This window comes from Acinonyx jubatus, chromosome D4 (assembly GCF_027475565.1).
Source record: "Acinonyx jubatus isolate Ajub_Pintada_27869175 chromosome D4, VMU_Ajub_asm_v1.0, whole genome shotgun sequence".
Lineage (NCBI taxonomy): Eukaryota > Metazoa > Chordata > Mammalia > Carnivora > Felidae > Acinonyx > Acinonyx jubatus.
Window position 1 is genome coordinate 88,986,380 of NC_069391.1, and position 27,281 is coordinate 89,013,660.

General features: G+C 49.9%; 1 protein-coding gene across 2 annotated transcripts in view; it reads left to right on the plus strand.

Annotated features, from left to right (window-relative positions):
• Window positions 1–27,281, plus strand: part of AUH (AU RNA binding methylglutaconyl-CoA hydratase) — a 353,019-nt gene that overhangs the window by 207,576 nt on the left and 118,162 nt on the right. The window lies entirely within an intron of this gene.

Below are 27,281 nucleotides of genomic sequence, written 5' to 3' on the forward strand. Positions count from 1 at the left end.
CATTAACCAATACTGTTTAAGCAAAAGGTAAATGATATACCCAGGATTCACTTAGGAATAAGATTAATCCAAAAATGAGTAGGAATACCTTACTCATTTGAGCCACCAATTCAGGGTGTCTAAGATCCGTCTTCTGATGTTTGTGCATTTCTTTTTTTTCAGTCAGAGGAGATGCCCTTTTGATCCTCATTCTTCGGGCTGGAGTTAGCTCATTTTCGGCACATTTCTAACAAGGCTCATGTTAGGGTCCTACAGTCAGAAGTCACAAACTGGAACAGAGAAACTCCACTCAGCTACAGGGTCCTTAGCAGTATTCAGAACATGACAGCGAGAAAGCCCAGGTAAAGATGACAAAAAAAAAAAAAAAAAAAAGAAGAAGAAAACCAATAAATAGCAGTAAATAGCAAAGAATAAATAGCACAGGGGCAAGAAGATGCACCCACATGCCTGAGCACATGTTCCCAAAAGAGAAAACAAAGAAGGCAAGTAGGTGGGGTCCCTCCTTCACCAGGGAATTTTAGAGAGCAGGAAACGTGATGGGGCGCCTGGGTGGCTCAGTCGGTTAAGTGTCCAACTTCGGCTCGGGTCATGATCTCATGGTTGGTGAGTTGGAGCCCCACGTCGGGCTCTGTGCTGACAGCTCGGAGCCTGGGGCCTGCTTCCAATTCTGTGTCTCCCTCTCTCTCTCTGCTCCTCACCCGTTTATGCTCTCTCTCAAAAATAAACATTAAAAAAAGTTAAAGAAAAAAAAAAACAAGAAAGAAAGCAGGAAACGTGCAACATTCTGTCTTTTATTCTAGCCACCCTGGCAGATGTGAGTTTGATGTGCATTTTTCCTAATGGCTCGATGTTGAGTACCTTTTCATGTGCTTACTGGTTGCTTGTATGTATATTTTTTGGACAGTGTGTAATTAACTCCTTTGCTTATTTTTCAATCAGATTGTCTTCTTATTGTTGAATTGTAAGAGTTCTTTATATATTCTGGATAAAAGTCATATATATATATATATATATCGATCGATCATGTTCCATTCTGAGGATTGCCTTTTCACTTTCTTGATAGTCTTGTTTGCTGCACAGCAGTCTTTAATTGGATGAAGTCCAATTTTTTTTTTTGTTTTGTTTTTCACTTGCTTTGGTATCATATTTAACAAACCATTGCCTAACCCAAGCTTGCAGAGATGTACTCCTATTTTTCTTCAGACAGTTTTGTGGTTTTAGTTGTTACATTTGTACCCATGATCCATTTTGAGTTAATTTTTGTATATGATGTGAGGTAGGGATCCCACTTCATTCTTTTGCATGTGGATATCCGATGGTCCCAGCACCGCCTGTGGAAAAGAGTATTCTTTCCACTGCTGAGTTGTCTTGGTGCCCTTGTCAAAAACGAATTCACCATAAGTGTAAGGGTTTATCTGTGGACTCTCAATTCAATCTCATTAACCTTTACCTTGCTCTCTTGGTTGCGGTAGCTTTGTAGAATGGTATGAAACAGAGAAATGTGAACCCTCCAAGATGGTTGTGAACATTGTATCCAAAAATCTAAAGAAAATTAGTTATAGAACAATCAGACGAGTGAGCTTTTCCTATCTAGAGAATTAAGTGGCAATAATTGCACAGAGATGTGAGATTCCAGTGGTTATCCTATGTGTCTTCACAGCCGCAACAGCGGGCATTTGTTTCCGGAGCGTCATGTGGTAGGCATGGTGCTAGGAACTCCACATGAACCTTGGTTTATAAATTCCACACAAGAGTCCTAAGATTCAGAGGGTGAAGTAACTTTCCCAAATTCTGAGACCGACTTTGAAGTATATATTTGGTCTCTGCCCCCAGTTCCTGACACAGAGCTCCTAAATTCCTTGAAATTTTGTGGGTGATAAGACGAGGCAACCCTCGGTGGGCTCCTGAATAGTTTCGGGATGGGGTCGGGTCACCAGAAAGACCAAGTCATGATTAGAAGCTTGGACCTGTCAGTCCCACCCCCAACCTCTGGGGAGAGGAGAGAGGCTGGAGATTGAGTGAACGATCTATCATGCCTACTTGACAGAGCCTCCATAAAAATCTCTGAGCTGGAGGGTTCTGGGAGCTTCTGGGTTGGTAAACACCTCCACACGCTGTGAGGGTGACATACACAACTCCAGGGGAAGCAGCAGTTCCTGTGCTTGGGACCTATTGGACCTTGCCTACATACCTCTTCATCTGGCCATGCATTTGTATTCTGTACAATGTTATTTGTAAGACATTGGTAAACCCAAGTGTTTCCATGAGTTCTGTCATCTATAATGGCAAATTATTAAACCTGGGGAGGGAGTCGTGGGGACCCCCAATTCAAGTTGGACGGGAGTGTGGGTGAACTGGGGACGCGCTGTTTACAAGCGGTATCTGAATCTGAGGTGGGGGTGGTCCTGTGGGTCTGAGCCCTTAACTTGTGGGGTCAGCATTCACTCTGGGTAGTTAGTGTCAGAATTGAATTAAACTGTAGGACACCCAGTTGGTGTCCGTGGAAAACGGGACAACTTGGTGTGGAAAACCCACCCATTTGGTGTCAGAAGTGCTGTAAGTGGAGGACAGTTGCTCGTAGGTCGCACAGCCGAGAAGCAGTGGGGCCACCATCAGAAGCCCGTCTGTCTGTCTGTCTGTCTGTCTGTCTGCCTCTAGAGCCTATACTCTTACTATGTCGCTCTCCCGTAGGCTAGTGCTGACCTTCAACTGGCATTGGGGGGAGGCAAGACAACACTGCCATGGTTCAAAACCAGTTAAAATGTGTGTTTTTTTAATTGTCATCAAATTGACATAACATAAAATTTTCCATTTTAATCACTTGTAAGTGTACGATTCGGTGACATTCAGCACATTCACGTCGTGGCACCATCACCACCATCCGTGTTCCCAAACCGAAACCATGAAACACTGCCTCCCCACCCCCCTCCCCGGCTCCCAGCGCCCCACCCCCTCTACTTTGTCTCTAGGAATCTGACTCGTCCAGGTGGCTCACACAAGTGGAACCCTACAGTGTTTGTCCTCTTGTTTCTGGCTTATTTCATTTAGCAGAATATCCTCGTGGTTCATCCATGTTGTAGCAGGGCTCAGTGTCTCCTTCCTTTTTAGGGCCGAATAATATTCCAGTGTGTGGATAGACCTCATTTTGCTTATCCCTTCATCCACGGATGGACACTGGGGTTGTTTCCCCATTTTTGCTGCTGTGAATCATGCCGCTATGAACACGGGTGTGCAAATATCTATTCAAGTCCCACATTTCATGCCTCTTAGGTGTGTGTACCCAGATGTGGAACGGCCGGATCATATGGGAATTCCATGTTTGATTTTTGAGGGAATGTTCGAATGGTTTTAAAATGCTACTTTTGAAAATACTTCCAGGGCTAATTTTGTTTTGACTGTGCCCCAGAGAAGATTTTGTCATCCTGAAATGGAGTTGTTGTTTTTTTTCTCTTTAAAATAACAAACTCATCATTCGAAAGCAAATCTAGTGAATAAAACGAAGGATAACTTTGGGGGTATGATTTGTGGAACAAAATTTAGGTGTAAGGTTTCTTTTTTGTGTGCGCTTGTTAATTTTTAGGGATTGTTAATTCCAATAAAAGTGGTCACCAGAGGCAAGAGTAAGGAACACTTGAGAACCAGAATATCTAGCTCACAGGGTTTTAGGAGACTTGAACGAACGACTCGGAAAATTCACCTAGTACAGTGCCAGGCACAGAGCTCAGCCGATGGCGGCTTCTCTCCTCCCTTATGCCAGAAGAGGGAGATGCAGGCAGGGAGTCTGGGGGCAGGAGCCTGATCTGTTAGAAGAAATGGCCCCGGTGTCGCCGGAGGCGTCCTGCGGCTCTCCTAACCAGGTTAGAAGCCACAGCCCCACAATCAGAGATGCCTCAGTGACAAATGATCTATATCCTGTTCGGACAACTTGTTAACACTGAGCAGGAAGCATCTCATCTGGCAAGGAAATATCAAAGCCCTTCTCACCCTCCCTTCCTCCCCCCTCCCTTCTTACCCTCCTTCCTCCCCCCCTTCTTACCCTCCCTTCCTCCTTCCTCCCTTCTTACCCTCTCTCCCTCCCCCCTCCTTCCTCCTTCTCTCCCTCCCTCCCCCTCTTCCCTTCCTTCCTTGTGTATATTTATGGAGAGTTCACTGTGTGCCCAAATGGGGATATAATGGAAAAATGAAAACACAAATCCCTGCCCTTGTGGGCTTATAGCTGGTGAATTAACATAAAAAATGATAGGAAATTTGATCCTTTAATTGCAGATTATGAGATTACATATTTAGAAAACCTAAGGGCTTTTGCCTAAATAAATAATAGAACATTCAAAGAGGTGGCTGGAAGCAAAGTTAACTTACAAAAATCAACAAAATCTTCTCCTTTCAAGTAGCAACTGGCTTTCTCCTGGTAGTGAAATAAAACATTGCCCACAACATAAAATCTCTGGAAAAAAACAAATTTTATGAAAAAGATTCAAGACACACCTGAAGGAAACTGTAAAATCTCTTTGTAAGATGTAAATTGATTCTCAGATAAAGGAACTCAGCACAAGTTTCTGGAGAGGAATATATCAATCTTAAAAGTACAAATCTCTTCCAAATATATGTATATATCTACCTATATATACTTTAATACGAAACTAGATTCTATATGTATATATTATTTATGTGTTTAACCTACTGCAAACATTAATGCATCTTATATATTTATTTTATAGATGTGATGCAACTCCAAATATAGTTCTAATGAATTTTATTTGAATTATCAGAAGTTGTTTTCTTTATTTTTTATTTGTTTTGGACATTTTTTTAATGTTTATTTAATTTTGAGAGGGACAGCATGAGCAGGGGAGGGCCAGAGGGAGACACAGAATCGGAAGCAGGCTCCAGGCTCCGAGCGGTCAGCATAGAGCCCGACGTGGTGCTTGAACCCACGAACCGTGAGACCATGACCTGAGCCGAAGTCGGATGCCTCACCGACTGAGCTGGAAGTTATTTTAAATTTCTGAAAGCAAAACCAACATGTCAGACTTGCCAAGAAAACTTTGGAAGATGTATGGTATGGGCTGCTTGCTCTCCCTCCCCGGAGAGAGCCTCGTAGAATAGAAGTAACGGGGAAGAAATGAAAGAAATCAGTAGACCAGAAATAGACCCAAATACACATGTGGAAGCCTCATATACAACAAAAGAAACACTTTAATGGAGGGGGCACATTGGCCTTGCAATGAAGCCCTGCTGAGTGCACGAAGGCACGTGAGGGGTTGAGACACGGGGCTCCATCCGTCGCCGGTGGGGATGTGACCGCTAAACCCACTATGCGGAGTCATCCGAGGATGTTTATTAAAGTAACCATGTTTGCGTCCTTTGTCTTTGCCATCCCATTTAGGGACTCTTCTTCAGAAACGAGACTGCCGATAGACACGGACTCATTGTTTCTGTGGCAACATTGGCAATGGCGTGAGTCCATCCGTAGGAGCGTGGCTGATAGACTCTAGTGTAGTCATAATGTAGGATGTTGAAATATCAAGCAGCTCTTTGCACACGGCCAGGAGTTACACATCTATAATTCTAAGAAGTGCCCGCGAGGCATTGTTGGGTGAGGAAAGCCCAGTTTCAGGATAACACCTGGGAGACGACCCCATGTCTTTGCAAAGGTAGGAGAGGAAGCCACATGAACCTGTGCACCTGCGTTTGCAGGGGGTGGAGAAGCACAGGGAAGCTGGCCGCCCATTGGTACCTGGTCGCCTCTGGGGCGGGAATATATTGGGGGAGGCGAACTGTTTACTGCTGTTTCTCTCATTCACGTGCTTTCTTTGACTTTACGCAATGAGCACTCACTCCTTTTCTCATTCAATAAAACCTAGTAAGGACTTCTCTACATGCCCCCCAAATAAACAACCCATCTCGGCTCTCCAGAAAGTGGGACAGAGGTGGCCGAGTGCTCCTGACTCTGGCTGGCCTTGGTCAGGAGCCTGGGGGTGAGACGGGGGGCACACAGAGCCGGCGAGGTTGGGCTTTGTGCTGGTGGCCAGAGAGCGGCCCGAGTGGGTCTGACCTGGGCGCATTTGTATCCACTCGTAAGTTTCGATGTAATTTTAGGCTTACAGAAATGTTGCGGAGATAGATGATGGTAGTTGTATGACCTTCAACCACTTGCCTCCTGTGGCAACACCTCCCCTCACCGTGGCGGCTCCCCAAGGGTAAGAAGGAACATCGGCCCCATGCTATCAACTGGACCGGAGTCAGATCTCACCTTGCCACAAAGCATTTAACTTTTTCTCTTTAATTCCTTCCAAGATATGACAGCTCCTCAGTCTTTCCTTTTCCTTTGGAACTTGACACTTTGGAAGAACACGGGTCAGGTATTTTGTCGAAAGCCCTTGAGTTCAGGTCTGTCGCTCTCACCGGTAGATCGGAGGTGATGTGCGTCCTCTGTGCCGCATAGCAGGGGCACATGACATCGGTATATGGTATTATCGGTGGCGTTAACCTTGATCATTTGGCTAAGGTAGTGTCTGCTGGATTTCCTAGTTAAAAAAAAAAAAGATATCATAGACTAAATGTTATAAGGTAAATATGAGTAAGAAATATTACAAATGATAAGGCAAGAATAAATAAGAAAGGGCAAAATTACTATTTTTGCCTTTGTAAATAATAAATACCTTGGGGGAGATACTTTGTCAGGATTGTACCTTATGTTTATTTTTTAACATTCTGGAACCTGTCGCCATACCTTATGTAGAGCTGGTCACTAAATGTTTGTCAGTTAAGTAACTGGTTCCCTCTGGCCCAGTGCTGTCCAATAGCCATAAACCGTCACATCAATCATCTTCAATGTGCTAGTGGAATCTTTATAAATAATTAATAAATAATAACAATCAGTACATAAATTTAAATGTATAAATATTCTAGTAGGAAAAAATGTACACATAAATATAAAGAAACAGGTGAAGTTGATTAAAAAATTTTTGTTGAGGTCAAATACACATAACACAAAATTTACTAGTTAAAAAAAATTTTTTTAATGTTTGTTTTTGAGACAGAGGCAGAGCGTGAGCAGGGGAGGGGCAGAGAGAGAGAGAGAGAGGGAGACACAGAATCGGAAGCGGGCTCCAGGCTCCGAGCTGTCAGCACAGAGCCCGACGCGGGGCTGGAACCCACGAACCGCGAGATCATGACCTGAGCTGAAGTCGGACGCGCAACCCACTGAGCCCCCCAGGCGCCCACAAAATTTACTATTTTAACCACTTTAAGTGAACGGTTCGGGGGCATTAGGTGCTTTCACGCTGCCGGGCAACCACCACCGCTGTCCGTCCGCAGAACTTTTCCTCTTCCCGGAGTGAAAGCCTGTCTCATTCTCTCCACCATAACTACTCGCCTCTGTCCTGCTTCCTGCCTCTGAGGCTGGCGACTCTCGGTCCCCTGGTGGGAGGAATCACACGGCCCTCGCCCTCTTGTGACCCGCTCCCCTCCCTCCGCGCACCGTCCTCAAGGGCCACCGGTGCTGGAGCGGGCGGTGCAGTGTCCTTCCTGTGAGTGAATCCGTTCCACTTTCTTCAACCACTCACTCGTCACTTCGAAGCTGATTTTAGTAGCGTGTGTTTTGTTTGACCCCACATCCCCCCGCCCCTCCCCCGCCACGATCGTGTCAACACGTACCCAGTGTGCACGGCGTTCATGACACGGCTCACGTTCCTCATCGCGGGCGGTCTTCGGGGCCTGGTATGTGTTTCACGGCGAGAGCGCATCCCGTTCAGGGGCACGGAGCTGCGCGTGGCTACCGGCTGCCACGCGGGTCCCCTCCACTGAGCACTGCCCCCCCGGAAGTCACTCTAGCATCCGGGTGGGAATGGGTGGTGCCCAGCGGGGCAGCACGTCTTGTGTGGCTCCTGGAGAGCCACCCGGGCGGGTCAGCTGGGTCCGCGCGGACCTGCACGTCGTGTTGGACCGGAGGACAGAGGCTGGGAGGCTACCACCAGCTCTGCCTAGGCGCCCACCCTCCTGGGGCTCCAGGGGCTCCCCGCAGCGTCGGAAGCAGAAGGAAACCGGCTGTTGTTGTTGCCGGCCGGCAGAGAAGAGTCTGGTCTTCGTGGCAGTGTGGGCGAAGGCCGGCTTGCTTAGCGCTTGCCTCTCGGGGTCACGGGCAGAGGGTGGTGACGTGTATCTGGGAGCCACACTGGGGGCTTCCACGTGGGACGGCGTGCTCTGGTTCCTTTTGTAGAGGGGCGGCAGGCTGCGTTAGGCAGCTGGCTCCGGAAAGCTAGGCACGAACCCGTCGAGCAGTCGGTATCCTGTCCTCCATCCATGCCGACGCGAGGCACCTGGAGTGAAGTCCGCTCTTTGTAACACGGACAGACCCCACGGCAGTCCTGGGACCTATAATGGGCTGAGTGTTTGTGTCCCCCCAAATTCACGTGTTGAAACCCTACCCCCATGGCATGATGGTAGTGGGAGGGGGGCCTTGGGAGGTTACTGGGGTTAGATGAGGTCGTGAGCATGGGGCCCCCACAATGGCATTCTCGGGAGGGTGCTTGCTTCCTGCCTCTGCCTGACCCTGGACATCCAGCCTACGGAACTTCAAGACATCAGCCACCCAGTCTGAGGCACTCTGTTGTGACAGCCCCGAACGACTAAGCTGGAACCTTCTGTCGGCATGAAGGTCCACACCTGCATGCCAGCTACGCAGTTTCACTAAAATACCAGTGAGACGATGGCATCTCAGACAAACCCGCCTACTTTGTGCGTTGATCTGGGTTGTGCTTAGGGTGGAAATACACCTGCTTGGCTGAGCGAGCCTGTGCCACTAAATACACGCTAAAACATAATCCGCCAAGTTTGGTCTGACTCTCCCTGGCACCTTCTCCAGTTACAGAAAGTACTGACTAGCGGCGCATCATTCCACTTTACAGTAATTTCAGCAGGAGAGTGAAGATCAGTGGGGACAGCCCTCAACTCACGCCAACTTGAAACGTTGATGGGAGGTTGAGGGAAAGAAGGTTGGTGATGGCTCGGAAGGACACTAATGTTACGGAAGGTGTTTAAAGGACAATTTACAGGCCGTAAAGCAGTTTAGGCAACTGATACACAAATATTTCAGGAATCAATCTTTTATTTAAGAAGAAATGTGGACCTGGGCCTCCCATCCCCCGCTGTCAGTCGCGTAACTGAGCTGCCTCCGTATTTTCTTTAAAGGTGGTACCCGTACGTCAGACGTAAGTGCTTCCAGATCGCGTTGCAGAGTCTCGAGAGATAAGCACATTCTAACGAGTCCCACTCATGTAATATTTATGCAATTGCAGGCTCTGTGCAGGCAGCGGGCGCATCCCTTTGGACGTCGTGCGTGCAAGCGAGTGCCGACAAGAGCGCTTTAGTGGTTTCTGTAAGCGGAGAAACTCGGGGAGGCTCGCGTTGGGCTGTAGGCACCAGACGCTCCCTGCCGTCCCCCCACTTCCGCCCCGCCCGGCCCCGGCCCCGGCGCCACACGCGATCGTATGCCTGGCACAGACCCACGCCCACACGCGGGTGCGTGAGCACGTGAACGCAGAAGACGACCAGGCACGCGCACATTCGCACACGCACACGTTCGTGTACGCGCGCGAGCACACGTCCCTAAGCGTACGCGTGCGAAGACGCTGCGTAGCGTGGGGAGCGTGTGTGTGTGCGCGTGGCTTACCCGTAGCCCGGCTGCGTGCAAGGCTTGTGCCCACGTGGGTGCTCAGGTGGGTGGCTCGTGAAGGCTGCCGGTAGAGGCGTCTGGGTTTCACTGTGGACTGCGAGGCTGGGCACCGGGACAGCAGTGAGTGTGGCCCCCGCCCTGAGCACGGTGTACGGACGCGAGGGGGACGCCACCCCTCGGTCGCCTCACCGTTGACGGGTGCGTGGCTCAGAGAGGCCCCCCGGCGGCCGTGGCCCCCACCGGGAGGGTGGGCTGCAGGCCCCGACTCACTCAGCGAGGCGCCTTCAGAGTCCTGACCCTCGGAGTCTGGGGCTGTCTGCTTGAGAGCCTCGGCGGGGCCAGGGCCACGATGCGGGCCTCTGCGCTCCGTCGTTTGGTTCCTTTAGGTTCCTCACCTTAAACGAGAGCTTCCCGGGCTGTACCTGTGAGGCCAGATTTTTACTTAAGGAAAATAGTGCCTGAGCAACGGAGACAGGCGTCCAATGGCCGCAGTCGAATCTATGCCGAAGGGTTGCCAACGCCACACATGCACTATGGGCTGCGGTGTGTGTTCGAGCCTCCCTCCTTTGTTTGGGCCAGGCATGGGCTTACAGGAAAGTATGTATTTAAAAAAAAATTTTTTTTTAACATTTATTTATATTTGAGAGAGAGAGAGAGAGAGATAGAGCATGAGTCAGGGAGGGGCAGAGAGAGAGGGAGATACAGAATCCCAAGCAGGCCCCAGGCTCTGAGCCTTCAGCCCAGATCCCAATTCGGGGCTCGAACTCACGGACCGCAAGACCATGACCTGAGCCTAAGTCGGACGCTTAACCGACTGAGCCACCCCGGTGCCCCAGAAAAAAGCATGTATTTTAAATGGTACAGGACAGTCCACAGAGAAAGGAATGTAAAACATAGCTGGGGTACAAGAAAAACACAGAATCACAGTGTATTCCTGAGCCCAAATGGAATCATTCAAAGACCATTGTTTCCCTATAAATTTGTAAAGAATGAAGTATTGATTTTTGTGTTAAAAGTTTTTGATATTGAATTCCAATGACTGCCTGAGCTCACACATCTGTCCTCATTTCAGACCCAGCTTCCACAAAATGACAAAAAAAATGTTTTAAAGAATCAGCCCTTGGGAATATAGGAAAACAAGAGTGCCACCAGCATAGGAGAGCTTTTGAACAATTTGTGGAAGACAGAATGGGGGCAGATGGATCGGATCCCATATAAAACCGGAGCAAAATAACTGCAGGTGTTGTAAAGGCAGGAGGGTTTGGGGAGCTCAGGTCCAAGGTCCGTGTGAAATAGTGGGCAAACATTAGATGTTGTGTGGGCTCCAGGAACTCAGAAAATGTCCTGCCCATGGAGCAACTATGAGGGAGTCTTTAAAAAGAAATATATACCAGCAAAATAGAAATAAATACAAGAAAACCATGAAGACAACACAAAGAATTGTGAGCAAACAAACTGCAAAATGAATAAAGAGGCCTAATGGTCACAATATGGCTGCCACGGCTCTAGACCTTACGCTCTTGCACCAGCATCCCAAGCAGAAACAAAGATGTCAGCAAAGCCTCTGTTGACCAGTGCTGGTCTAGACTTAATCATGACTCATCTGCCAGCCTGGCCATATTGCTACCCCTAAAAAACTCAGGGTGTGTGGACAAGTATAATTGGAGTGGAATGGCTGGGTGAGCAGTTACCTGAGTATGAAAGGGTAAACAAAAAAAGGACAGAGAATATTGGAGTAGAGTAATTAACTGGCTTGATTTTATATCTATATCTATATCTATATATCTATCTATATATATGGATATATCTATATATCTGTGTGTGTGTATATATATATATATACACATATATATGTATATATATACATATATACACACACATATATACATATATATGTGTGTGTATATATATATGTATATGTGCACCCAGACACATTTCTTTTTGTTTTTTAATTTTTATTTATTATTGAGAGACAGAGAGACACAGAGCGTGAGCAGGGGAGGGGCAGAGAGAGGGGGAGACACAGAATCTGAAATAACCTCCAGGGTCTGAGCTGTCAGCACAGAGCCCGACGCGGGGCTCGAACTCGCAAACAGATCATGACCTGAGCCGAAGTCAGTCGTCCCACCAACCGAGCCACCCAGGCGCCCCAGTGACACATTTCTTTTATGCCAACAGAGACCATGCCTTCTTTTCAAACACAAATGGAACATTCACAAAAACTGTTGCTAAAGTAGAAGACAAAAACATCTTAACAAACTGCAAAATGCCGAAATTACATAGGCCACATTCTCTGAACAAGCTGAAACGAAATTAGCTTTGACATCCAAAGTTTGGTAAAATGGTTCTTTCAAAATTGCAAAACACCCTTTAAATAAAAACAACATAAAAACTGAGTTTGTACGTTTAATGGATTTAAGAATGAAATGTCCGTGAGAATACCCTATCAAACAATTGTCAGAGAAAAATGTGTGGCTCTCAGGGCCAGTGTGAGAAAACGAGAGACAGAACAAGAATAATAAGCCCGAAGATAATGGAAGTGAGAAAGTCATGAAAGTAAAACTAAATAGTAGCGAGAGGAAAAAAACAAACACACAAAAAAACCACCCAAAATGTAAGATAGGGCTTTGAAAACAAAAAAGCATTTAAATCCATCTCTGGCTACTCTGAATGAGCAAACAAAGGAGAACACAAAACGAGACACAAATAAAAATGAAAACATTAGAAATGTAACATGCCCATGTCGGTAGTTTTGAAAACGATTACAGTTGAATACCACTCCATGTCAACATTCCTGAGACTCTAGGTGAGTTATAATGGTAATCTGGGAAAGCAGAAATTTTAGAAGAACCCCTTCTACCCGATACGGTCCAGATTGTAGTTGGTTGGTTCAGTGAAGTGTGTCAAAGCTGGGAACCATCAATGTCATTACAGACCTCAGACATTTCACTTTAATCGAAAACATGAACACCCATTCACTTGCCAGTCTTTCGATGTAGGTCAAAGTCTTTTCTTTGAAAATGAAAACGGGTCCCCTGACTGGACGCCTGTAGCATCTTTCTTGCATAAACCACACCTACAATTCCATCGACAGTTTCCACTTTACGTTTTCCAAGTACGGAGCGGGAATGTTGACAGCTCGGGTGATCTGACTGTGGAACCTTATCCATCCGAGCTCCTCAGACCTTAGTGTGTCTGATGGTCTCTTGGGGATCTTGTCCAAATGCACAGTGTGGCTCAGTAGGTCCGAGTGTGCCCGGTGGTCAGCATTTCTAATGGGTCTGCAGGTGTCTCCGGTGCTGCTGGTCCACGGATCACATTTTGAGTGGCGAGGATTCGGCTGTGTGTGATTTCTGCCCCGGCCCATCATCTCCCATTGTAGGACATTTAAATCTAAAGCATTATCTTAGTAACTCCACTCTGGTCCTCCTAAAGCTGCAACTTTACTTTAAATCGAAGGAGCAGGAGAAAGTGTAGCAGTCAGCAGCCTCCGAGAGCCTCCAGCTTATCGTGAGAACCCTTCTTTCAAAAGCATCCCCTGATAAGGTCTGAATGCTGGTCTCTCCACAAGGTTCACGTCTTGGAATCCTCACTTCCAAAATGATGGTATCGGGAGGTGGGGCCTTGGGAGGTGATCAGGTCACGAGGGCGGAGCCCCCACAATGGGATTAGTGTCCGTATAAAAGAGCGCCCACAGAGCTCCTTCACCCCTTCCTCCTTGGGAGGATACAACGAGAAGCCTGTGACCCAGAGCAAGGCTCTCACCCGGCCATGCTGGGAAGCTGATCTCCCACCTCCAGCCCCCTGAGCTGTGAGCAGTAAGTGTCTGCTGTTTCTAAGCTGCCTATTTGTGCTGTTACGTCACAGCTGCCCAAATGGACCAAGACACCCTTCACAAAAACCTAGATGGTACATATGGGTAAAATTATCCCCACCTCAACGCCTCTTTCTCCAGTCAATAGTGAATGAGACGTACACCCCAACTGTACGAAGCTAGTAGAATCTGTACCCAAAACTAGATAGAAACAGGACAAGAAAAAAAAAGATCACAGACTCATTTCACTTATGAACCGAAATGTGAAAATTCTAAATAAGATGCTTGTGATTGTGTATTACAGAAGTGAAGTATCATGAACACTTAGGGTTTATACCTGGAAAGGAAGGATGTTTCAATATGAGAAAATCTACTGAAACAGTTTACTCTTTTAGCAGACAAGGAGAAAAACCATATAGTCTCTCAACAGATACAAAAAAAAATACTTAAAAATAGTCAACACTCTCTCCTAATTAAGTGACCAAGGGAGTTAACAGAAAATACTTCCTCGACCTGGTAGAGGCCGTCTATCAGAAATCTACACTTGAGCCTTAAAGAAAAACATTAAAAATTTTGAATACACAGTGAAAATACCATTCTTCTGAAAAGACATCTCAGTATCATAAACTTCAGTTCTTTGCAAGTAACACAAATTCATTTCAGTCAGAATCCAAATAAGATTTTTTTTTTTTTTTTTGAGATTGGCACGCTGAATCTCACATCTCTGTGCAAAGGAAAGTACAGAAGAAACATTCTGAAAAATCTGGAGAAGACAAGTTAACAGACAGGAAGAAAATATTTAGCAAACAAAGGAATAGTATCCAGAATATATAAAGAGTGCCTACAAAATCATCAGAATAATGCAAGTAGTGAAATAAAAAAAAAAAATGGGCAAGATAAGAAGCTGGTTCACCAACAGTGAAATACAGGTGGATAAAAAACATGTATGGAAATACCCAGGTCTTAGGGAGTTGCAAATTCAAATGAGAGTTTGCGTTTTGGGGCCATTGGATTGGAAACAACTTTAATATTTGTCAACAGGAGAAATTTTTAGATAAATGCTATTCCACTCACATAAGGAAGAACATATGTACATACATGTAGCATGTAGTGAGAGCCAAGACAGATAAGCAATCATGAGGAACATTATGTATAAAGTCCATGTGTCTAGGGGTGCCTGGGTGGCTCAGTCGGTTGAGCATCCGGCCTCGGCTCAGGTCATGATCTTGTGGTCTGTGGGTATGAGCCCCGTGTCGGGCTCTATGCTGACAGCTTGGAGCCTGGAGCCTGTTTCAGATTCTGTGTCTCCCTCTCTCTCTGCCCCTCCCCCGCTCATGCTCTGTCTTTCTCTGTCAAAAATAAATAAACATTAAAGTCCATGCGTCTATACACGCCAGTGCCCAGCCCAGCCCAGCCCAGATGCTCCAGATGCTTAACTGTGACCCAGAGGCCAGTGGGGTGGGCCAGGTACAACACCTCTTAAATTTGCTTAGGACATTAGTATTCTACCTGAATCTTGGGCATGAGTACCTATTAATAGTTGTTTGTTTGTTTGTTTTTAAGTGCCCTTCTATGCCTTCCAGAAAATGAAAAATATCCTTTAGAGAGCTGCTCAGCATCAAATGTAGATGTTTCTTTCTAAAACATATCCAGGAACTGTTCAGCTATCAACTTTAGCCTTCTGGCTCCACAGAAAAATAACAATGCTAGATTATGTTCCCAGTGCCAAGTAGGTGGCCAAACCGTATATGTGACAGTCTTAGTTTCTCAACAAACTAAATATGCCTGAGGCACATTTCCTGAATGCTTCTTCCAACAGCAGAAGCATGAAATTATCAGCCACGCAGCAATTGACATCCCCAGAATGGCAGTTTGCATTCCGTGGGGGGAAGAGGCTCAGAGGCCCGGGGCCCCTGCCCCGCCGTGGGGAGAAGCATTCTAGGCACATCCCGCCTCTGGGACCTGCTCTAGGACCCGTGCTCTGGTGGGGAGGCTAGGGCTCCCCAGGAATCGATAAAATGAATTTGAAAGGGACAAATGAAAAGACATGATCCAACGTTAATCCTCATTGTAGCAATTTGTTTTTGACTCTCTTGGCTTTCCCCACCTCTAATTTTAGAATGGAATGAAATTATTTTTGAATGTGAGCTTGTGAATTTCCTGGCCACGTTAAGCCTTTAAATATGTAGCACTTTCTCTCTCAAGAAAGAAGAAAGTCTAGTAGTAACATGGAAATACATAGCTCTGAATAGACACAAGTCAGTGACTTTTTATATACAGAGGGTGCCAGACTCCCATTTGAAAATCTCCAGCAGCTTATCGTCAAGCGAGTTGAATCCCATCGCTTCCTGACTCACCGTCTCATCGACATGCGCGGTGTTTGAAGAGAAACCCTCTGAGCCACTTGCCCGAGGGAGGCCTGGCAGTGGCGTGTGGGGCTTCCCTGACCTCCGTCCGGGGAGACCCCGGAAAGCCAGCGGAGAGCGGGCGGGACTTTGGTTTTCGCCCCTCTTTGGTTGGTTTTCTGACCAAGTAAACTTGGAACGGTGTCTGCATATCAAGGCACAGTTTATTGTTTGTCTTGGAGCCAAGGAAACCCAAAATGGCATTTACTTTGTTGCTCAATTCAGTTTTAATTTGATAATGCGCCCGCACCCCCAATCAGATGGATGCCAAGGGAGTGCCAGGCAGGGTCCCTAGAGATTGAAATGCCCCTTTTCCACAGGCTCAGAGGTTAGAAAAAAGGCAGAAACATATTACAGAGCCTCGTGGAGGGGAGGAGGGGAAGAATATGCAAAACATCTTTAAACGTGTGAAAAGTCCCGAGAAGTAAGGGTGTGCGGAGTTCAGACCATTTTCCCGTCGGGGCCTGCAGGAGGCCGGGCTGGGGCCGTGGTGGGGCCGCCACCGGATGCTGTGAGGTCTCGGGCTGCGTTTTGCTCCCCTGGCCACCCTATCCATCAACCTCCCCGCCTTGCCTGGTCGGGGGGCCTCTTGGGCTGTGGGGAGCCCGCATTCCCAAACGGAGCCCAGTCCTCCGAGCCAGGCTGCATTTGGTAGCTGGAGGGCAACACCAGACACGCTTTATTCCCACTTACGGGGCCGCCTGTGGTATTGACCGTCACTGCTGGGAGCTTAGCCCCGTTTACAGGCTCCCTTTCCCTTGCATCCCGAAGTCACCCAAAGCCGCATCCAGTCATCTCCTCGACCAGTGCATCTTCCTGCCTCCCGGGCCCTGGGGCGTTGGCTCTGCTCCCAGACCCGGAGGCCAGGCCCCCTGACGAGTGATTTGTTTCTACCAGCGTGCGCCTGCCCCCAGCCAGTGTGACCGTCCTGTACTCGGGGTTTTACAACTGGCACGTCTCAACATTCCTAAAGTCCCAGAGAGACTCTCAAAATAGAGTAAGAAATGAGAAGTTAAATTAGAAACAAAGGACCCTGCAGAGGCTGCCAGCTTTGGGGGCAGAGGGAGTCTTGCCTCCTTCCCCGCCACCCCTCCCCTCACCACCCCCCCCCCCCCCCCAGCTCGGTCCTGGTTCTCTGCCACGTGGGAGCCACGACTCAGGGCGGCCTGTTTGGGAAGCAGGTGCCTAGTGGCTGAGGTTGGAGCCAGTGTCCCCATCCGTGCCATTTGAGGAGGGAGGACACCTGGCCCCTCAGCAATCTTCAGGGCAAGGCAAGGAGGTGCCTTCCTTCCAGCCGCCTATCGGGAGGAAAGGTGGATACGGGCGTAGGAAGGTCAGATTGGCTGATGTGCCTTCTCCTCTTGGGTCCGGGCTGTTTCACTGTGAACTGAGCCCTGGGGAGGAATTCTAGATGGGTCACACCACAGGAGATAGCCACCTTTGCTGCCGGGAGGGGAATACGAAACTCTCCCTCCACGAGTGGCCCGTGTTGCCGACTGGCTAGTGGCAGGTGAGGCCCCACAACAGGGGCCATCTGCGGGAAAGGCGGGTGCCCGCATCCTCTGCAAGGTGGCGCCTCCCCACCCCGCCCCCCAGCACGGGACCCCACCTGCACCTGCGTCTGGCCGGGGCCCAAGCCCCCTCCCCCAGGGAAGCGGCCATCACCCCTCACTGGGGGTGTCAGGGCCGGGGGCTCCTCGAACTCCAGGTAGAAAGTCTCCTCGATGGATGGCACAGCCCTCCTGTGTCTCCAGTTCTCACCGCCAAGCTTGGCTTCTCTCCCGTGCACACTTAGGAAAGGGCTGGCCAGCTTGATGAAAACGGCCGAGCTCACTGGGCCGCCCCGTTCTTCCTCGCCTCCTCTGTTTTCGGAGCGGAGACCCCACATCGGTGTGAAGCGTTGAATGAGGCCTCAGGATGCCCAGACTGGTCTTACTGGGAAAATCAGACTTTAATTCTGTCCCGTGTGTTCGAGAAATCACCGCGGGCAGGGAAGACAGCCCTGGCCCTATGCTGTCTCCCCCACCCCCCGCGCCCGTCCCCACCCCATCCTGCAGAGGTCCTAAAGAATTTCCACAGGCACAAGCGGTTGAGCAGAGGTGTCCTGGGTCCCCTCCCAGCTAGAAGTCCGGCCTCCGGCCTCGGGGTGAGTGCTGGAGAGAAGTTCCCACGGGGTCAGGGTCCCCAGGATGTGTGCCCACAGACCCCCCCCCCTCCCCAGGCCCCTCTGCACCTACTCTCCCGTTTCCTGCCCAGACCAAAGGCTGGAGGAGCCACAGTGGCCACAGCCGATGCTGACGGAGCAATTCCTTCCGGTCAGTCTCTGTCCTCCAAGCTTGCGGCCACCCCCTTCTTTCTTGGGCGGGACCTCTTGACTCACACGTTGTTAAAAAGAAACAAGCTCAAACGGAGTCATTTGCTCCCAGTGACGGCAAACCAAGGCTTAATTACAGTTCTGACCTCTCCCGGGAATGTGACCTTTTAACAATCAGACGATTCCCAGAGCGCACCGGGTGAGGGGGTGACGTCGGCTGAGCTGGGTCCCCACCCCACCCCCAAAAGACGTCCTGAAACAGTGCTTTCTCTTGCTACCAACTTCTTCCCCACCCTGCTGCCTCCAAAACCGTTCATTTCCTAGAAGCTTCTTCCACAGCCTCCCCGCTTGCTGGATGGGATGCTGCCTCGTTCATGAATCGTTTGATCAAGCCAGTTAGGTGTTCACGTTTCCTCGGTTGACTTTAACAGAATGGATACTGCACAGGCAGTAAGGTGCATCCGCCAGCACCCCTCTCCCCCAAATTAGGGACATCGCCTGCGGCTGATGTTCTGCAATTCCGTCTTCCCCGGCAGGATCTCAGGCTTTACCCCCGCCTGAGTCCCCTCCTCTGGCTTCCAAAAGCTCCCCCACCCTGGATACGACTCTTGGGTTTTCTGCAGTGGGTCAGGGGCTGCGGTGTCCATGCAGCGCCCTTCCCAGGCAGCACCCTTTGCTAGGACACACAGGATAGCGGGGGCCGCAGGAAACACATAACCCCCCCGGCACCAGCAACAGGCGTGGGCTTGGGGGTGGTGCTCTAGGATCCACAGCATGAAGATGACTGGAGAGGCTGAAGCGTCCCCACTTTTCTTAGATTGTGCTAAAAACGTCTGGCATTGAATGTGCCTCAAAATGCGTGGTCGCTGGCTGTGCGTTACGGAGTCGCAGCAAGATGCAGGCTGCACGGGGACGTCTCAGCCCTTCACCTCCGTGCGGTTTTCAGGAACGCGTGTAGCACAGCTGCTGAGTGAACCCCGATCTGAAAGACGGGCTTGGTCACGTCCGTAAACCTGAATTTCCTTAGCGTAACACAGGGGAAATGGTGGCCAGAAAATGGAAGGCGTGTGGCCCAGCGCTTGACCAAGATGAATCTTGAGAAAGGTCCCTTATTTCTAAGGTCTTTACTACTGATGTTTAACTTCCTTGCGTAACGATCGGGAGCTTTGGTGTTATTGTCTTCCAGAAAAGTTGGCTGTGTGCTCTATCAAAACCCATCTCTGTGACCTCCGCGCCCTTCTTCTGAGCACGGAGTGAGAGGTTTTTCTCTGGAGCACACGGATCCTCAGTTCTAGAAAGAGGGAGAGGAGGCAGAGGGTTCTGTGCACCTGCAGGGGTGCGGGGGCGCTGGTGGCGTGTCAGGAGCCTTCATGTGTCTTCTGTGGAGGCCACTAATAGCTCCACGGTTACTACTAATGAGTCTCCTCCAGCATGTGGTCAGTGAATACTTGCAAAGAAAGCAAAGGAATGAATGAATGAATGAATGAATGAATGAATGAATGAATGATTTTCTTCTTTGTTGTCTGTGAGGAAAGAGAAGCCAATGGTCAGAGCTGGATGTCTCCCCGTCCGGATGCCACGCCTGCTGCTGACCTTGAGCTAATCACACGGCCCATTGTGTCTCCCCAACCCCACTTACTTAGTTGTTGTAACTCTCACGTCCCAGGAGTGGCAGGTGCGGAGAGAACACAGGTCACTCGGTGCAGGTGTGAGGTGTCCTTCCCAAGCCCCAGCAGCACCCTCCAAGCCACCACCAAGGCCCTCCCTGGCTCACATCCTTGTGCCTGAACTGCCTGTTGGGTGTGAATGGCGGACGGCGTCCGAGCAGCTATGGTCCTATCTTGTGCCCCAGACAGCAGTGGCGGTAACTGCACGTCTTTATTGGCTGGCCGTATTCGACAGAGTATCTACCGACGCTAATGTTTGCATCTGGGTGCCTGCATATATGTCTCGTGCAGCTTCTTGGCCCCTCTGTGGACGTGTCTTGTGTATTTAGACCTCTTCCTGCCTTTCACGTTTCTCGCCAGTGAGCGTCTCCCATGCCTGGTCCACATGGTTTCAATTCCCAAGGTTTTTGAGTGAGCCAAGGGCACCCAGGTGTCTTTCTCTTCTGTCGCGTTCCTCGTGGGGGAAAAGGATAAACGATGCCTTTTTGAGTGTTCAGAAGAGAAGTCATCTCCAGGCTGAGAGGTGGCAGGGGAGTGTCAGTGCACACATTAGTTAGGGGGACGAGTAACACTGCGAACCAAGAACAGGACCCCAAAACTCCGCCAGTGCCGGACGCGAACCCCTACCCCTTTGCTCCCTCTCTCCCCTAACCCCTGCCTGTTAAAACGTGTCCGAGAAAAGAACTAAGACTCAAGATCGTGGGTATATGTGCACAGTGATGGGCAGAAGTTCGCACTCGGGGTTGGAAATGCAGGTGGCGGGTTCAAGAGAAATGAATCGTGTTCTCTCTGGAACGTGGGAACGGGTGGTCTCTCCGCCGAGGGCTGCGATGATGCTCTTTCCCGACGCTTCCCCGTCATTTTCTGAGGCTCTGAGATGGACGTGCACAGTGTGGGAGGCCGCAGTGCTGCCCTGGGCCCCGAGTACCAGCGGCGAGGGGCACGGGCTCCGTGCAAGCCCGGAACTTACCTGCTGCCAATGCTGCTTGGTGCCACGGGTTCTGGGCCCTTCTGACAAAGCGGCCAGGGGCACCCACGGCTCCAGCTTCATTTCCCCCAGTCAGCAATGTTCTTAGTGTCAACCTGAGGCAGGGACCACGTGGCCCCTCCCGCAGCCCTCCCTGTAGGCCACTTTTATCTTTGTGGCTTCCTGCGCCCCCCTGGCTTTCCCTCTGCTGTCCTTGGCTCCTCCTTGGCCTTTCCCCAGAGTGCTGCTCTGACGCCCTCTGACTCTGGCTCTCCTCACAATCAGACCCTGACACGAGGATTGCAGAGCAAGGTATTCACGTGAGAGATGATTCCAGAAACACTCCCCCCGCCTCCACCCGGCATGAGGGGGCTGAGACAGCCAGGGAGCGAGATGGGGCGGTGCTCCCCCGGCCACACTGAGGGCATCCGGGGCCCCACCGGCCTAGGAGCATCTCAGGGCTGTCCTTCCCGAGGGCTGAGGGAAATGATTGGCGAGTCCTGGTGCCTGCCCCTCGTGACCAGCATCCTCCAGCCACCTCGGCTCCCGCTACCCTGGATTGTTATTATTATTATTATTTTAATTTTAACATTTATTTATATTTGGGAGAGAGAGCACGCAAGCATGAGCAGGGGAGGGGCAGAGAGAGAGGGTGACACTGAATCCAAAGCAGCTCCAAGCTGCCAGCACAGAGCCCGACGCGGGGCCCAAACCCACGAACCGCGAGATCGTGACCTGAGCCGAAGTCGGACGCTCAACCGGCTGAGCCCCCAGGCGCCCAACCCTGGATTATTATTTGTTTGCACAGGAGACCCGTGCCTTCCCTTCCCTGCTTCTCGCTGTTGCTGGGAACACAGAAGCATCCTGGGTGCTCGCTAGATATGTGCTCAGTGCACAAGTAAGCCGTCCATCGTACCTCGTATGAAAAATAAGCTTTCCATGGGGCCGGCGACTTCATTAGGGAAATAGACATCCTCCTGGAGATCGTAGTGGCGGTGTGTGATCCTTTTGGACCAGATAGTTGATTTCAAAAACAAAAACGCTTGTGCGCCGTGTATAACCAGCATAGTGGTTGTTAGCTCCCACGATACACGTCGTCGGGGCCGCCGCTCAGAAGCAGGCACGGCTGGTTTCCACGTGCTGCTCTTACTATTTTCAAAGTCTTAACGATTTTGGAAGATCAGGCCCCATATTTTCATTTTGCTCCTGCAAATGAGACCGCTGATCCTGAGGGTAACACAGGGCAACATTCCTGAATACAGACCAGCCCAGCATTTTATCCCTTCGTGCGTCTTTTCTGGGGGGTCAGCCGCAGGGTCTGAGCGAGGGGCCTGAGCACTGACTGGATGTTTTCTGGGGCCAGCTCATGGTGCTAATTCTCACGTGTGGCCACGGGGCTGCCTTGGGTCTGTTTTCCCGGTCCCCCCATCCAGTACCCAAGGTGAGCATTTCTGCTGCTCTGGAGGCCCGTGACCTGTATCCCAGCATGGCGGTCAGAGGGCGTAAGACCTGCAGCGCTGTTCTCAGGCAGGCGCTGTGGGTTCATGGGGTGACAGGCAGAGGTGGGCCTGGTTATGTTGGGATGAGCTTTCCCATGGCGACTTCTCTGCAGTGTTTTTAGCACCCCACATTCGCAAGAACTGCAGCAGACCTTTGGAAATGCAATCTCTCAGGCTTCACTCCCAGAACCTCAGAGGTGGGCCTGGTGGGTTCAGGAGTAATTTTTAACAAGCTCCTTGTTAAGGACGAAGCTGTGAGGGACACTGGGCCACAGGCTTTCTCTCTGACACTTCATTATGGTAACTTTCAACCATATGGAAAAGTTGAAAGAACTCTGTAGGGACCATCAGTATCCTCACCACCCAGATCATGCAATTAACATTTTGCTACATCTGTTGTATCACGCCAGTCCATCTGTCCATCCATCCATCCATCCATCCATCCACCATCCATTTACCATCACTCCATCCATCCATCCATCTGTCCATCCATCCATCCGTCCATCCATCCACCATCCATTTACCATCACTCCGTCCATCCATCCATCCATCCATCTGTCCATCCATTCACCCATCCACATCCATCCATCTTGTAGACTTCATAATACTCCACTCACAAACACTTCCTGCCCGGATCTCTGATTTTCTGTGAATAAGCAAAATGTGTCTAGGCAGCAAATGTTCATGAATTCACAAGATGCAACATCAGGCTCATAGGCTGACCAGTCCTCTCCCACCCCTCCCCCTGTTGCATCCTAGTGAAGAGTTGACGTGTTTCTCTGCCTCTCTGGGCTGTAGTCATCAATCTCTGATATAGATTCCTTTTTGGTAGGTAAGTACTCATTTACCACAAATAACTCCAATTCGTACATAAGTAAATATAAAAAGACATAAACACATGCATTCTGTAAAAATAAGCTCACTGGTTTTGAGCGTGCTTTGCCTCATTCTCTGCGACCCTCTTGCTCCTGGCTGTCTGTCTGCGGTTTCTCCTCGGTCCATCCTGGGCTTGGGCAGTGTGGGCTCACCCCTTGACCCGCTCTCAGTGTGGTTCTGGAGCTGTGGCGTTTGCAAAGGGATGCACCAGTGGCCTCATCTGTCTGGAGGTCCTGAGCCCTTTGCCCCATTTCAGAAATGCAGGGAGAATGTAGGTCACCTGAGAATTTGAGGGCAGTGGGAGGCTTGACAAGCCAATGCTTGGAGCCAACCCATTTTTGCTCACCCCTAAAGCTCTTGTGGGAATGTGGCATAATTCAGTTAAGCTAAGAAAACTCATTACCAGGAAGGTTCATGGAAGGACTGCCCAAGGGCAGGTATGGTGCAGCCTCACCGGAAGGAGAAGGAAATCTTAACGAAACTCTAAACATGAGCCGAGCATGAGCTCCTGCAGTTTTCTACATGATCTCATGGTCCTACCAGCAGAGGACGGGTACTGCTTTCTCCTCGCCTGCTGCCCTGCCCAGAGCCCAGGTCCGTGCTGTCCTCGTGTTGGCCTCTGAGCTGGGTCCGAGCAGGTGCTGCCTCTGGTTCAAACTCCAGCACCCGTTTACAAACACGGGGCTCGATCTGTCTGCTTGCACACGGATTTGAGGTCTGCTGCTGTCCTGACAGCCCAGGGAAGATGATCACAGCAGGGTTTAATATTTCATAAAGAACGTTCTTAAAAAGCAGTTCTCAAACCCTGCATTTGAGCGACCAGAAGCTGTAGGCACATACACACTTAAATACCTACATTTCTTCAGGCCGCTGGAGACTGAATGGTTGCACATATATTAAAGTTTCTGGTAGCACTAAATTGCATTTAAAAATTAAGCACTTTAGGAACAAATATTTAAAGCCTTTTCTTTCCTTCTTAAAAAGAGTTTTTTTGAAAACAACTTGACCTTTTCTTAGTGACTTAAATCATTTCCCAGAAGAGATGCCAGATGAACTCCAAACTGCACGGCCAGGAGAAACTCAGAGGTGCCTCCACAGAGAACTCCTAAAGGCTGGCTCTGCCCTCCCCCAACCTTCACCCCACACCCACCCCACATACTCAAAACTAGAGCAACCAGAGAGGAAACTCAGACTCCCATGGACACGTGTCAAGGTATCCCCACAAACCCCCCAAGCAAGTGGGCAATGAGAAACCACCAGCCACCAGGGTCCATGGCATCGACATCTGTGTGGGTAGATAAGGAGGAGAGAGAGAAGATCTAAGATCTGAGGCAGGAAAATTACATATGTTCTAACAAGTTTATGTTGGAGAGGATGCCCAGCTGCTGGAGAACAGCTATAAGCACATTGAGTCAGTGTATAGGCCCCCCGAGATCGCCCGGCTGAACATACAGGCCCCCCGAGATCGCCTGGGTGGGCGTACAGGCCCCCCGAGATCGCCTGGGGATGTCAGTCCTTGCCATATGGGTCTCTCCCCGGGCAGCTGGTCACACAGGCCTGGCCCCTCTCAGAGGGAGTGAGCCAGGACGGGAGTGAGGGTGTGTGCCCCGAATGGCAGCCACAGTCCTTTTAGGACCTAACACTACTGCCTTCGAACGAGCTTCCTCTGCCCGGAGCAGCCCCTCCCTTATCCCTGTCCCTGGCTTCCTTTCCGTGATCAGGTCCGGTCATGGACCACCCGCTCCCATAACCACCCGCCCCCCCCCCCCCCACCAGCTATTTCGTGTGTCAGCAGCCTGTTTGTTACACTCACAACGTGTCTTACCCTTCTCAATCATTTTGTTTATAAGAATGTAGTAAGGACTGGGGCGCCTGGGTGGCGCAGTCGGTTGGGCGTCCGACTTCGGCCAGGTCACGATCTTGCGATCCGTGAGTTCGAGCCCCACGTCGGGCTCTGGGCTGATGGCTCAGAGCCTGGAGCCTGTTTCCGATTCTGTGTCTCCCTCTCTCTCTGCCCCTCCCCCGTTCATGCTCTGTCTCTCTCTGTCCCAAAAATAAATAAACGTTGAAAAAAAAAATTAAAACAAAACAAAACAAAAAAGAATGTAGTAAGGACTATAGTATAAATACATATAATATAATGTAATATGATATAGTGTAATATAATATGACTGATATGATATATAATATAATTAATATAATATAATTAATATAGTATAACATAGATAACATAATGAGGACTGCAATATAGTCATATCTAATATAATATATGCTATAATACAGTCATATGTCATATGCAGTCATATAATATATAACAGTGAGGACTGTAATATAGTCATGTGTAATGTAATGTAATGTAATGTAACGTAATGTAATAAAGACTAGGAGGCAAGGACCACGTTTTGGGTACACACAGCCATGTCCTACACACCTAGCATGGTGCTGGGCACATAGGAAGATCTCAATGACTATTTGAATGAATGGATACATTTGAATTTGGAATGGTCCCTGTGCACAGTGTATTCTGACCATCCTAAGTAGCCCGAGGGGTGGTGGGGCCAACTTGGAACTCGGAGGTGCCCTGGCACACCTGGGTCAGCAGGAAGGCGAGCGGGCCCTGGGAGCCCCTCGGGAAGGTCTAGGACATACCTAACCCTTTATATCAGAGCTCTGAGGGACAGCCCCGGAGTTCTCAGCTGCATAGTTCTTAATGCCTCCAGGGTAAGTCCAGAAGCAGCCAAGGTGGAAGGCCACTGAGGTATAGAGAGAAAAGCACGCTTTTGGAGGATTCTTCCCAAATAAGGTGCTTTCTCCGATCAGTTCCTTTTTGTTAGCACCTGTGGTTGGAGGAGACACATGTGTTTGCCTTGACCTCAGTTCACTCTCACGTTTACATCAGGAAGAAAGCAGACTCTGAGCGCCGACCAAAGGCCACATACTCCAGTCTAGACTGGGGGCTCTAGACCCGAGCTACTCACTGAAATCCCCTGGGAGCTGTGGAAAGTTCCAGCAACAGTGTCACCCCCTGAGAGCTTGCTGTGATCTCTTTGGGGTTGCAGGTGGCCCAGGGGGTGGTAACATGCATCCAGGGCCAGAACCATGCCCTGGGGACCCTGGACATTAGTAGCCTCCTCCCAGCGGAACAGCTCGGGGACCCTGGACATCAGTAGCCTTGTCCCAGTGGAACAGCCTAGAGACTGTCTTCAGGGCACAGCTGTTCAGGCCATACGTCCCTTGGGCTGCCCTGTATCCCCCCCGTGCAAGCCACTACTTCATACAATTGACACACGTTCAGACTGTTTCTCCCCAAGGTTAATCCTTTCAGTTAGGTAAGCCGCCACACGGTATGAAGCAAACACTGACCCCTCAGCGGATAACTGGCAGAATTGAAACACTGTGATTTCCCCCCGGAGAGCTTCCCGCAAAGCCTTTGTAGCAGCGGGGGAAGAGCTGGCCGGCCCTGGACGCGGGTGACCGTGGTGGGTGAATGTTTGCAGGCCGCTCCGTGGCGCCTCTGGAAGAAGGGTTTCCTTCCATGCTGGGTCCACTGGTCACCTGCAGCTGTCCTTTGTCGTCCGGACTCCAGGGTGGTGGAGGGATGGAGAGGCGAGGGCTGTCTGCACAGTGGACGGCTACAGTTTGGTGACACCGGCGGCCGCTGCTGTCCTGGTGGAGGGCCCGGGGGGCGCGGGGCCTGGTGAAGGTGGCCCTGCCACACCGCCATCCCTCCCACGGCTGCCACTCATGCACCCCGCACAGCACCCACGTAGCCGCTACTCACCATGGGAAGAGAACCCGCAAAGGACCCGGGCTCCTAAACACAGGGCGGGCGAACAACACACACTCGAAACTGCGAAACGCCAAAGAAAATATCCAGCCTGTGTTTCTCCAGGAAACTCAAAGGTAAGAAATTTCGTGTCCTTTTGTGCGAGAAGCTCTCAGAGAAAACACCGGAAGGCTAGGTGTGGTAACGCGAACACCGCCGACTCGTCAGAAGTCAGAAAACCACAAACAAACAGGGTCTCCGCAAATGTGGCACCGGGAGCCCTGCTGACCGCATGCA